The sequence below is a fragment of the Xiphophorus hellerii genome, chromosome 2 (assembly GCF_003331165.1).
Source record: "Xiphophorus hellerii strain 12219 chromosome 2, Xiphophorus_hellerii-4.1, whole genome shotgun sequence".
In the NCBI taxonomy this organism is placed as follows: domain Eukaryota; kingdom Metazoa; phylum Chordata; class Actinopteri; order Cyprinodontiformes; family Poeciliidae; genus Xiphophorus; species Xiphophorus hellerii.
Genome location: NC_045673.1, coordinates 31,429,300 through 31,441,511, shown reverse-complemented (window position 1 = coordinate 31,441,511; position 12,212 = coordinate 31,429,300). Strand labels below are relative to the sequence as shown.

The window sequence follows — 12,212 nt, the reverse complement described above, 5'->3', positions numbered from 1 at the left end:
TTATTATAAAACTAGTTTTGGTTTTTACTCAAGTTCCCTTGGCTAAAAACATTAAAAAAAAGAGGAAAAATGTGTTCAAATTCACAAATATCTCAGGGGAAACTATGTAATGTAGTATATTTCTTAAATATTTTTTTCTAAATGGTCACTTCTATTGCTTGTGCAATTTTTTTTTTTCTGAGACTATTGTTCAGTTTGTAGTAATTTTCTTTAGCTCCTCTCAAAGCTTGAGTGGACTCACTGAAACACGATGTATACATGTGGCCGTTACTGTACCTGTAACGACCACATGACATGATTTATGTCATTGTGGATATGTCATTGACATAAATCATATCAATGACGGGGCGTGCTGTGGTGGCGCAGGGGGTTAGCACGCCCCACGTTTGGAGGCCTTAGTCCTCGACGCGGACGTCGAGGGTTCGACTCCCGGTGACCTTTGCCGCATGTCTTCCTCCTCTTCCCTGTCTGCCTACTGTCACAAAAAATACGAGCCACTAGCGCCGCAAAAACTCTTCGGAAGAAAAAAAAAAAAATCATGTCAATGACACATTTCTGAGAAAAATAAACTTATATTTGCAGGGATTTATGACTCAACAAGTAGCTTTTGGGTCAGCATAGCAAAAAGCTGCATCATCTAAGAAAAAAAGAGACACAAGTAAAAAACAAAATCACATATTAAGTCATTTACATTCTGAAATTTTTTTGTTTGTCCCCTTTTTTCTTATTGTATCATTCGCTTAATGTTATACAATGTGGCGCACTGATTGTAACCTTTTTAAATGAACCGAACTTCAGCTCTTTTAATACAGCAGAATAAGAATATAAGTTCTAGGAATCTTTTCTCTGCACTGATTGCTTCTAATGTTTCTAGGGCATTTTTCATGCTAATGACAACAATCTAAAATACACCTAACTTTGAATAAATATTTAAATAACTGCACTTTTAATAAGTTTCACATTTAAATCTTGCCACCATAGAATTTGCATGGTTTAGTTAACTTTTTAAAAATGTTTTCCCACTAGTTTTCTCAGCCTTGTCATTAATATTTCTTTCTATTTTGCACTATTTACATAATTATTTAATAAAATGTTTATTCATATAACTTTGCATATAAATCAGTAAAAATGAATGTTTTTTTTTAATGGAGTTTAGTGGCAATTAAAACCTCCCACTCTTAATTAAAGGTCTGCAGCCACTGCTGAACTTTTTTCATGTCTAATCCTGACAACTTTATCTGCTGCCAAAAGTTTCCAGAAACTTGGTGTTATATTTTTCATGAGAAGTTCTTTCTCTATCTTTGCCTGAGTATATTTTTCCACCATGTGGATCTGACATGATGTTTTTAATTTATTTTAAAGCAGAGTTGATCAGTAGATACAATGTAAATTGCTCACAATTTTACTTTTTAAATGCAGTTCAATGCTCTATTCTTTGCCATAACGGCTCATTTCAACAAACAGTCGTTGCCTAAATCCATCCTTCTCTGGTAAAGTTGTCCTTTATGTCCAGTCTTGACACAAACAGCAGCAGCTAATGTATGTGTTGATTGTGAAGAATGTGTTTCATGAACTTTCCGTTTCTCGTTTTTGTGCATATTTTAGTGAGAATCTGGCATAAATTTCCATATCTGTATAAAACTGATATGGAAATTTTGCAGAGCCCGGTATAATCGGTAGCAATTTTCCAGATCTTAAATGTAATTTTTTAAACTAAACTCTGGCTCTCCTTAGCCCTCAGCTGTCACAATAATCACATTAAGTTGCTCAGATTTGGGCTTTAATCAAATTATTCACTGTTTTAGTAGTTGTTCTTAGGTCAAGACTATCATTGCATCTCCAACCTAAGTGAGATAGAGTTAACAAGGAAAACAAAAACAAATGGCCACCTCACCCCCACATCTCCATCCACTCACTACCTAAACTCCCCTCATGTCCTCTCTCAGCGGTTCACACCCTCATCCTTCCATCTCGGCCTGCAGTCTACTCTTATATAAGAGTAGGTGGGAGCATACCTCACTCACTGCTCCCAGTGGACTCATTGTGGTGCCAGTCAAATCCGGCTATCAGCGCCTTGTAAACGATTTTTATCAGCCAAACCGACGGGAGAATATTGCATAACTGTCAGCTGATGGCATCTGTATCTGTGACACCTATCTCACTTTGCACAAGAGCACGCATGTCGTTAAACACATTCCTGCTCACAGTCCGCCAGGTCTGTTTCCAGCACTGCACACACCCACACAAACACAGGCGCGTTACATAATTCTATAGGTGCATTTTACCCTCGGTTGTCCAGAAGCTTTGCTGCAGCTGGTTTGGTCTGCGCAGCACTTTAACAGATCTAAAACACTCTGCATATGAGCGTCCAAACACACATATCTTTCTGTGCTCATTCACCTCTATAATCAAACCTGGACCCTTTTGCAAAAAAGCACTTCTTCTTACGGGGCCCGTGCTGTGGGTCCTCACAATGAACTATTTGTTAGAAAAATGGGCCCTACAATGCTGAAACACACACACACGCACGCGCACCCCCTTCTATAAGTTGCACCGTGCTTCATGTCCTGCTGTTGATGGACGACAGTGACTCATCCCCACAGCGGCTGTGTGTTTGTGGAGTGGGTGAGAATTGAAATGTCAGTTACTGTTCATTTGGTGTGTTACTGCTGTGTGCAGTAACCTGGAGACGGCAGAGCTGCTTTAAATATTCTACACGGAGCCTCTTCCATTCTGATGAGATGATTAATGTTAAACCCTCTAACCACTACTTCTCTATTTACTTTGCTCCTGCAGGATGGCTGTGACCCTGAGACACTCCCTGTGTAAATGCAAATTGGTTGCATCACTGCTCTTATTGTCTGGGTTTTTGTTCACCTTCATCATGCCAGTGTTTACTTTCTGCAGGAGAAGAACTTGGATTGGTTCCCTCGCATGAGAGCCATGTCTCTGGTGAGCAACGAGGGAGACAATGAGCAGAATGAGATCCGATCCCTGCAGGAGAAACTGGAGAACACAGTCGGTCTGGTGTCCCAGCTCTCGAGCCAGCTGTATGAGCTCAAAGAACAGGTAGAGTGTCACTTCAGATTGATTTTAGAGCCGGACCAAATCATAAGCAAAGAAAGACACTTGTTACAGCCCTCAGGCCAGCAGGGGCCCTTGAGTTAAGAGCCCACGATTTCTCAACCACGTTCTAATTCAACTTATTGAAAAGCCTAAAATCTCAAATAATTTGGTTTAAAAAGTGAAACTCATGTATGCTAAACGGTTTTTACACACACAGTGTAATGTTACGCAGCGTCATTATTATAAGTGACTTTTAGTCCTTCTCAAAGGGGCTACAATCATTGGTAAAACTGCTGTATCCACACATTTTGATGTAAAGTTTAGCAGAAGGAAAAAGTGTGGCAAATTTCATTAAAGAGATATTTGTGGTATTGAGTGTAGAGATGGGCATTTATTGTATCATTTATTATCATCATGATTTTTTTGCTTTCAAACAAATTTTTCAGAGTTGCACATTTAACATTTTTAGAGATCTAACAAATCTACTACTTAGTCATACAACGGAAAGTTTATTTCAAACTTAGTAAAATTTAAATTCTATTTAATTAAATAACTCTTCACTTGTGTCTGAGCAGCAGTTACATTTTATCCGCACTGGACCTGGGAATAAATTGTAATGTAAAATAGATAATTCCCCATACTTCCCAGTAAGCTCAGGCAATTAAATCTAGTCTTTGACTGTATTAAAGTCCTGCACATAGAAGCCTGGCTTCAATGTTGTATCATGACCTGGTGAACAGATGAACTAATTCCTCCTGTTTGCTGTTTGATCATTTGTGCAGCAGCTTGTTTTGCTGCGTTCTCTCTGAATGTTAGACTCTTTTGGGGGGTTTTTTACCTCGAAATACCGGCAGACGAAAAGGTCAACGTCATGATGTCATAAATCTGCTCTGAGCCAAGTAAGGTCGACGATTCCTATCAGCCTCTGCTGGACGGAGCGCGACAGGTGGCGATCATTTCGACTGCAAACACAGTCGCCAGCGAGCCTCTGGCTGTTTGGATGACTAGCTGCGCTGCTGCAGTGTGACCGATCACTCCCATCACCTGCCTACCCTGCATGTGATCGCAGGCACAGTCCCGTCCTTGTTCCCCCTTCTGCCAGATGTGCAAAAACAGATCCTGCTGTGGGAGGATCACACTCCAATAAACAAAACAACAACCTCCGCTGACCTCGGCGGCCTGTAGAGCTGGCAGCAGCTTCCTGCTGCCCGCCAGCCCCTCATGGAACAATGAAGTTTCTGTGCTGCCGGAGCCCCTTTGGGCAAAGACACAAACGCTTTATCTTTAAATCTCCTCTGGAGCCAGTGCAGATAGTCTAATTTAAATCTAGCTATCATGCACGCCTGGCTGCTGTACTTCCAACCTATATGTCCTTCGCTGAGCACCAGGGATGAATCTATCCATGTGAAAACAGGTGAGACTTTACTGTCAAATTTCTAAATTAACCTTAAAGGAAATTAGGCGTTATAGTAGCAATCGTGATTTATTTAGGCTAACATATCGCTATCTCCTTTTACACTGCTTATGAGAATATTCCATATTTGCTAATTCAGACATTTAGATGCACTGACTGTCATATTAATTTTGGATTTTCATTGAATTTGAAGTATTGTTTTCCATAGTGGGATGATCATGTAACATACAACCTCTGTGCTTGTTTGTTTTGTTTTTTTCTCAAACAAAAACTGGATTAAAACAAGATCCAGGTATATTTGGTCACTCTTCTGTACACAGTTGGTCATATTAACCTACTTTTACCATTTCGACCAATTGTGACTGGTGTTCTGAATAGAATAGAATAGAATAGAATAGAATAGAAGTACTTTATTCATCCCAGCAGGGAAATTACTTCGCAGTTACAGCATAGAGACAAGACACAATAACAACTACCACTGAGTAGTAGTTGTCTATAAATTGTAAAAATATGAAATGCTGTTAATATAAAAAGCAACTTAAGAGCAGTCCTTGGAAAGATAAAAAAAAAAATGCAGAAATGTATATGTAAATATATGTACAGCAAGTGTGCCATAGTGCAGTTGTGCAAAATCGGACTGATTAGTGCAGAACAATGATTTAGCTTTTATTGTACAGTGAGACGGCATGTGGCAGGAAGGATTTCCTGTATCTGTCCCTACTACAGCGGAGCCGATTACAATTGTGGTGTTGGAAAAGCCAAGTGTGTCCAAATTCCAATGACCTGACCCAAACTGTAATCCTGTAATGAGAAGATAGCTGCACTATTTCTTGTGATTCCAATACGAATGTTCATTAAACTACAATCATAAAGCATTCTTTTGATGCCATAGTTTATTACCTGATTTGCTGGCATGCATTCATACTCTGCATGCCAGCCATATACCAGTATGTGACCAGTTAGATGGAGTTGTAGAGGAGTATTCAGTTTAGTGACAGATGTTAAATCTCACAGATAGTAGTGTGGATGTCAGGATGATATTAATTGCAGCCAATATTATCATTGCAATATCTAACAGTCATATAATCATTTCACACCTTCCTAGTCAGGATGTTACAAATTAATTCAGGAAGCCCCAAGGCTCAACGCTGCCATAAACTAGAATATTCTGGAACACCAGCAGCAGCTTCCATAATGAAGCAAATTAAACATCAACACAGACTGAGAGATTACAGACTATGAAAGTAGCTTCTTCTCCAAAAATGGCTGAAATTCTCATCTTTCTACATTGACAAGTTTACTGCCTTCTGGAGAAAAAGTTCATGGTCAGACAGGATAAATATTCAGCTGCTTTGCCTTGAATGTTTGGAGAAGTCAATGTGAGGCTTTTAATCCTGAGCGCTCCCTGGTAGTGGCAGTATCATGCTGAGGACTTATTTTGCTGTCAGTAGCTCTGATGCTAGTTGGTCTAATAGACATTGAGAAGTACCATTTTGAAATGTTTTCATTTGGGCATTTAAAGTTAACATCACCTTGGTTGAAACTGTGAACAATGGTCTTTACTTTGAGTCCAGAGCAGTGTGTAGGATTCAACAACTTTTCATGAACTCCAGCATTTTTATAAGAGTTGGGGGTGCAGAATTAAAAGCCACTCCAGAATCACGCCCCGGCTTGTTTCACTACAACATGCTAACGGAGTGCATTTACATACCAGATCTTATATTTATAATTTTGGTTTTGTGTAGATTTGAAACTCATTCTTGTTCAGCCATTTTTTGGTTTTTGAAATTCATTGAGATTGTTCGTTCCACCCTGAAAATCAAAAACAAAAACAAGTTTATGACATTCTTCCTGATGATCAGTGAACACGAGTTGCTCTCTAACTTTCTGATCGTAGTGCCGATAAATGAACAAACATCCCTCTGGAAGGCGCTAACTACACGTGAGCCAATGGGATTATTTTGTTTTGCACATTCAAGTGCGCACTTGAACAACTACAGAGCAAACACAGGTTTGCATGTAATGTGTTTGCTCCGTGCAGAATTAAAAGCCACTCCAGCTTAATTGTGTTTTCTGTCTGCTCCACAGATGACGGAGCAGCGGAAGAACAAGCAAAGGCTCGGATTCCTGGGTCCTTCACAGCACAACCACCATCACATCCCGACACACTGAGGAGGGGAGAACCGCTCAACTGTTGCCTGTAAAATCAGATGGTGCTGCACCGACGTTAGCCTTAAGAAGAACCTGCACCTTTAGATGTGTTCATGCAACCACCAGAGTCGAACTGCGAGCAGGCAGGCTTGATGCCCTGGTTATGACACAAACTCTGCCTTTTTAGATACTCTTTATGCCTTTTGTGCCCAGTCAGCTGTAAGACAGAGTCCAGATCTACCACTATGGTGTTTGTATGCCATGTAAGAGATCTAAGGAAACGTTAGAATGAGGAGAAAGTGTCGGTGAGTGGATCATTGGTGCACCAATCTGCACCAATAACTTCCTTTCTCAGATTTTGGTGAGAGGAAGGCGCACACTCTGTTAAAGTATTTTTCTCTTTACCCTTTAGGTTCCTTTTGGTATTTGTGGGAACATTTTCCATTTATAACTGGAGTATTATTTTTATGTTCTGAGAAGAAATCATGCTGCCTTACTGTTTTTTGGTTTTTTTTTAATATGCAGCACACTGCAACATCTGTAAGTGCACTTTTTTTAAGAAAGGGAAAATGTTATACTGGATGTATTGGTTTGCTCGGGATGTCACATTTGATCGTTATGTTTGGTGTTGCGTTCAGATATGCATTCACTGTACCTCTTCAGTTGCCTTTTACAGTTGCCTATAGTTTGTAAATGTGAATAAAAATACTGATAACCTGTGGAAAACTTACTTGAATTTTCCTGAAAATCTTATTTCTGGTTAAAGATGTAGTGAGGGAGGATGAAAGCTTCACTTTTCTTTGTTACATCTCTGTCTCTATAAATATTTCATCTTTTACCAAAATCTTTGCATAATTTACCCCTCTCATTCATTTTTGTTCTTTTGTTGTAAAATAATTGCCACTATTGCAGCTGATTCCTAAATCAGAACTTGTTTTAGTCTGGCACAAACTAACAGCACAACTGCATAAGTTTAATTGCGACTGTCCTGTGACACTTTCTGCTCAGTGTACAGAAAATCTATTTTATCTGCTCAGATGGTCTAATAAATTTGTAACAACAGTAATGTGTAGATGCCTCAATCTTTTCTCATTTATGTTGTAGGTTTATCTTTTTTCCCAGACCACCTGTGAGTTCACTTTCTCTCATTTGCACCCAATTACCAGATGAAATAAATATCCTCATTTACACAAATAGTGCATTTCAGCTCGTGCAGTATGTGTACTCCTCTAGTAATAAAATTATACATGCTGCTTTTGTTCAGTTCTTCTGGTGTAATTGCAGTTTTGCCTGTTGTCACATCACTCTTTACAATTTGAACGTATTATACGACAAATACACATGTATTTAACACCTGATTAAAACAAAACATTTTATTACAGCACCATCCTCCTGACTGGATTTTAAAATTAAATCATTAATTTAAGAAAATGTAGAGTAATGTGGAAAAGAAAACCTTATGAAATAAATTCATTCATCAAAAATTACCTCAGACACAGATATTGGTGCTCTTTTCCAAGCTGACTGTGCAGGGATATTTAGTAATCTATGACTTTCTCTCTTGCCTGACACAAAAGGTCAGCTCAATAATTTAGAACATCAAAACTAAGTTTACTTCTGGGATTCTGTTCAAAAAGTAAAGCTAAAACAGATGCACAACAATAACGTTCTGTTTTATGTAACAGTTATCCTTGGTGTTTCTCATACATCCCACTAAAACAAAGCAAAATCATACCTATTAGCATAATGTTTAAATCCTTTTATTTATCATGGTGCTCTCGAGTTTTTGAGCCTTCCCATGACTGAATGAATAAGATGGAATTAAATTGTCAACAAATAATAACAGGCCTCTGAGAATCCAAATAAAAGCTTATAGAAGGTTGGAAGAAAACATGATCAGATTTTTCTGAGTTTTTGGTAAAAAAAAAAAAAAAAAAAAAGTGAAAAATAACTCAAAGCCTTAGTTATGTAATGTAAAAAAAAAAAAGTATTTAGACTGGTGTGCACATTCACCTTGCAGCAACACGTATAATAGAGTTAAAATTTTTGTTTATGAAATATATCATGTTGGAGCTCAGCAGAAAGTGAATTGCTTTGCAAGTGCCTAAACAGGAGTTCTGGAGAGCCTTGGTCCACAGCGGAAATTCAGCTCACAAGTGGATATCTCATAACTGGAGCTGGCTGATCATCTGTATGCCTGCACTTCTGTTCCCTGTTTGAAGTGATAAACGAATCATAGGGAGCAAACTAGTGTTTCATCCCGTCCCGTCATTTACCCTCCGCTGAGAGGACCATCCGTCTTTGGCTCTGGGTTTGTTGTTTACGCTGGCAGGCCTGCGTTCACTCCTGCTGCCGGTGACAGCCATTAAAATTAGTTCACGCAGTGCCATAATGGTGAGCAGCTGTCACTGTGTAGACATGAGGGGTAAAGTGCAGCATTACTGGAATGTGTTGCAGTTAGGGAGGGAGAGAGCGGGTAATATCAGGACCATCATTACTGTCTGGCAGAAGGATCATATTTTGCCGTATTGAGATACTACTGTCAAGCTGAGAGGCTTCCCAAATTACCCGGCTCAATTTTACTGGATTTATTAATTTATTTTTAAACATTTTCACGTTCTCAGTGTGGACCGGTTTAACGAAGCAAACCTCAGGATTGTTTTTGAACATCTTTCTAGTCAAACCGCAGTGAGGAGTCACATGCTTGGCCTTTGTGTATTCAGTGGAGAGAGAGGGAAAACAGGGTGAACAAACACAAGATAACACAAACACCTCAGTGGCCGCAGGCAGTTTGACTGAGTCAGGCCTTTCACCAATAACACTCAGGCCTTCTGCACCATTCTGCAAGAATATTTATTTTCTGTAAAGATTTAAAATCATATACACAAATTCATCAAGATGTTTTTTTGTCAGCTGTGACCAAAACAGCCTTCGTGTCTGTTTTGGTCAGCAGTAGTTTTGGTCTGGATACCATTTTTTGCTAGCGAAGCACTAGGCTTTAGACGTTTCAGGATCTTCTGGATGAGTCATTGATGCCATTTGGAAATAATATTGGTAGGCTCAATATATAACCAGCCACTCCTGAGAAAGTTCATCACTGTTCTATGTTTTCTCCATTTGTGGATTGTGGCTCTCACTGTGGTTTACTGATGCCTCAATCCCTAGAAATGACTTCATAGACATTTCCGGACTAATGTCTAAATGTCATTGACTTTTTCTCTCTCTCTTTTTTTTATTTTTCTAGATCAGGGCATGATCTAAAAATTTTTTTACCTACTTAATGTTGTCAGCCAGGTGCTATTTAAGGGATTTCTTGATTCTGATACTGAAATTTGAAATTCAAATCCAGATATCTAAAATGTGTTTAAGGGTGACAATGAAGCAAGAACAAAGTGCATCTGGGGGTCAAACGGGGCAAATAATTTTTAACAGTATTGTAAATATTGCCCACTTCATCATGTTATTCTTTTTTTCTTAGAACTCACCACACCTAAAACTCATACTCACACAGATGTATGGCTGACAAGTCACTCCTCAGCTGTCAGGCTTATAAATAAACTTGCCCCCATGATGACTGGCATGTGACTTCCAGCGTCTGGCTGTAAACTTTGAGCCTTTATGGTCACATGATGCATCGACATCACAATACAAAACAAGCTTGTGAAACAAAGTGCTGCAAAACAGTCTGCCCTCAGTCAGGCTCTTTCTTATGGAGCAGCCTGAGCTCACACTGTAAAAATGCATAATAATTAAAATCACCAGGAAATTATCCTTGCTGTGAATAGCTTGAAATCATGTTTGTTTCATCATTAGATATGCATTTAATTCTCCTGAACATATAAAATGAGTTGGTCTTGTTTTACATGTTCATTATATGTGTTATCGCAGTTTAACACATTCCTAGAAAGCCAAATGTTGTACTTAAGTTTTGATTTTGATTTTTTAAAAGAACAACCCTGTTTGTTTGTCCTTTTGTGTAAACTCTAACAACATTCCCTCCTGTGTTTAGAAATACTGAACTTTCAACCACTGTTTAAACTGATGTAGACGCCTCCGTATGCAAGACTTCACATCCTGCTTATGCAACACCTTCTCTGACAGGGATTTGGAACGACGGTCGCCGTTGACGAACTTTACCAGGAGGGAGGAAAAAAAAAAAAAACGTGTCCGAAAACAACTTTTTTTTTTTTTTTTAAATACACATCATGTGCCAGTTTGGTGGATCCTTGAAAAGTGAAATTTTAATGCAGTGCAATCTAATGTGATGGGGTGTTGATGGTTTCTATGTATGCATTTGATCTTTCTGATAATGTCTTCTAATTCCACTGAATCAAATAACTGAAGGAGCTGTAATTTAGTCCTTAGACCTGTAGGAAAAATACTGATGAAGTTTAGAAATCTGTGGCGGCGGCTGACGAGCGCCGCTCACTGTGCAGAGAGTAACTGTTTCTCAACACTGGGCCGAACGGGGTGAACCGGCCTTCTTTTAACCTGCTCTGATGTCGGTGGTTTCAGACCAGCGGCTGGAAGCTCTACGAGATGTAAACTGTCGTGATGTAAATGAGCCTCGTCAGGCACAGGAAAGGGACTCGCGTCGACTCCGCGGTTCTTGCTTTTTCTTCCTGTGATTCTGGGGGAAAAAAAAATGTCACCACCTCTGTCCATCTTGTTCGTCTCGTCCGTTTTGCTGCCGTGTGTCGACAAAATGTTCTCTTGCTGTCTTTTTTTTTTTTTACGGCCGGTTGCTGTCTTTCAGCCGCAGTCATGCTGAAAGTTGGGGGCATCTGATGGCAAACGCGTCATTGTTGTCAGCCTCTTAGTTTTGTTTTTGTTTTTTTGTTTTCCACCTCTGCTTGATTCAGAAGTCCTCAGAATCGTTTTGTAAAACTTATTTGTAATAAAAGAAAAGCTAAAGCCATATGTAAAAAGACTAAATAAAGGCCAGTTTTTCTATCTTTCGTCTAATGAATACCACTTTTACTATCTCATGATACATTGATATAGCAAATACGGTACTTTTATTTAAAATAAGTGTAAATCTTAAATTTGAGTAAATTTTGAATCCTTATAGCTTTTATGAATCTGTTCCAGAGGTGTGACCAAGTCACTGTGTTGCAAGTCTCAAGTAAGTCTCAAGTCTTTGTCCTCAAGTCCGAGTCAAGTCTCAAGTAAAGACAGGCAAAAGTCGAGTCAAGTCTCAAGTCAGGAACCTTTAATTTCAAGTCATTTCGAGTCGTTTTTATTTTATTTTTTTTTAATAATTTGCAATTATACAAAAAATTCAAATAATAGACCATTTGTTCGTTTTAAAATATGTATTTATCTCAAATGATAGAACATGTGTAGCTGAACACAAAGTATAAAAAACATTTTTAAATTGGACCACTTTATTGCCCAGTTCTGTTAAACTTGATATTCAATCAAAAAAGACGAAAATGCTGACATTTCCACAGCACAATACAAAGAACCATAACAGCAGTTTTTTCCTCTTTTCTCTGACCTGTCAAAACAATATATTGTCAATATAATTTCCCAACGTAGATGTCTTCAAATACACCAACCATCCTTAGATGATACTAAA

The 12,212-nt window shown here is 38.7% G+C and overlaps 1 long non-coding RNA gene across 1 annotated transcript; it reads left to right on the top strand.

Moving 5' to 3' along the window:
- Window positions 1-2,844: 2,844 nt before the first annotated feature.
- On the top strand, window positions 2,845-7,697 carry LOC116711606 (uncharacterized). The gene is made up of 2 exons (XR_004337286.1): window positions 2,845-3,069; window positions 6,569-7,697. It is a non-coding gene; the product is annotated as an uncharacterized LOC116711606 (long non-coding RNA).
- Window positions 7,698-12,212: the final 4,515 nt, after the last annotated feature.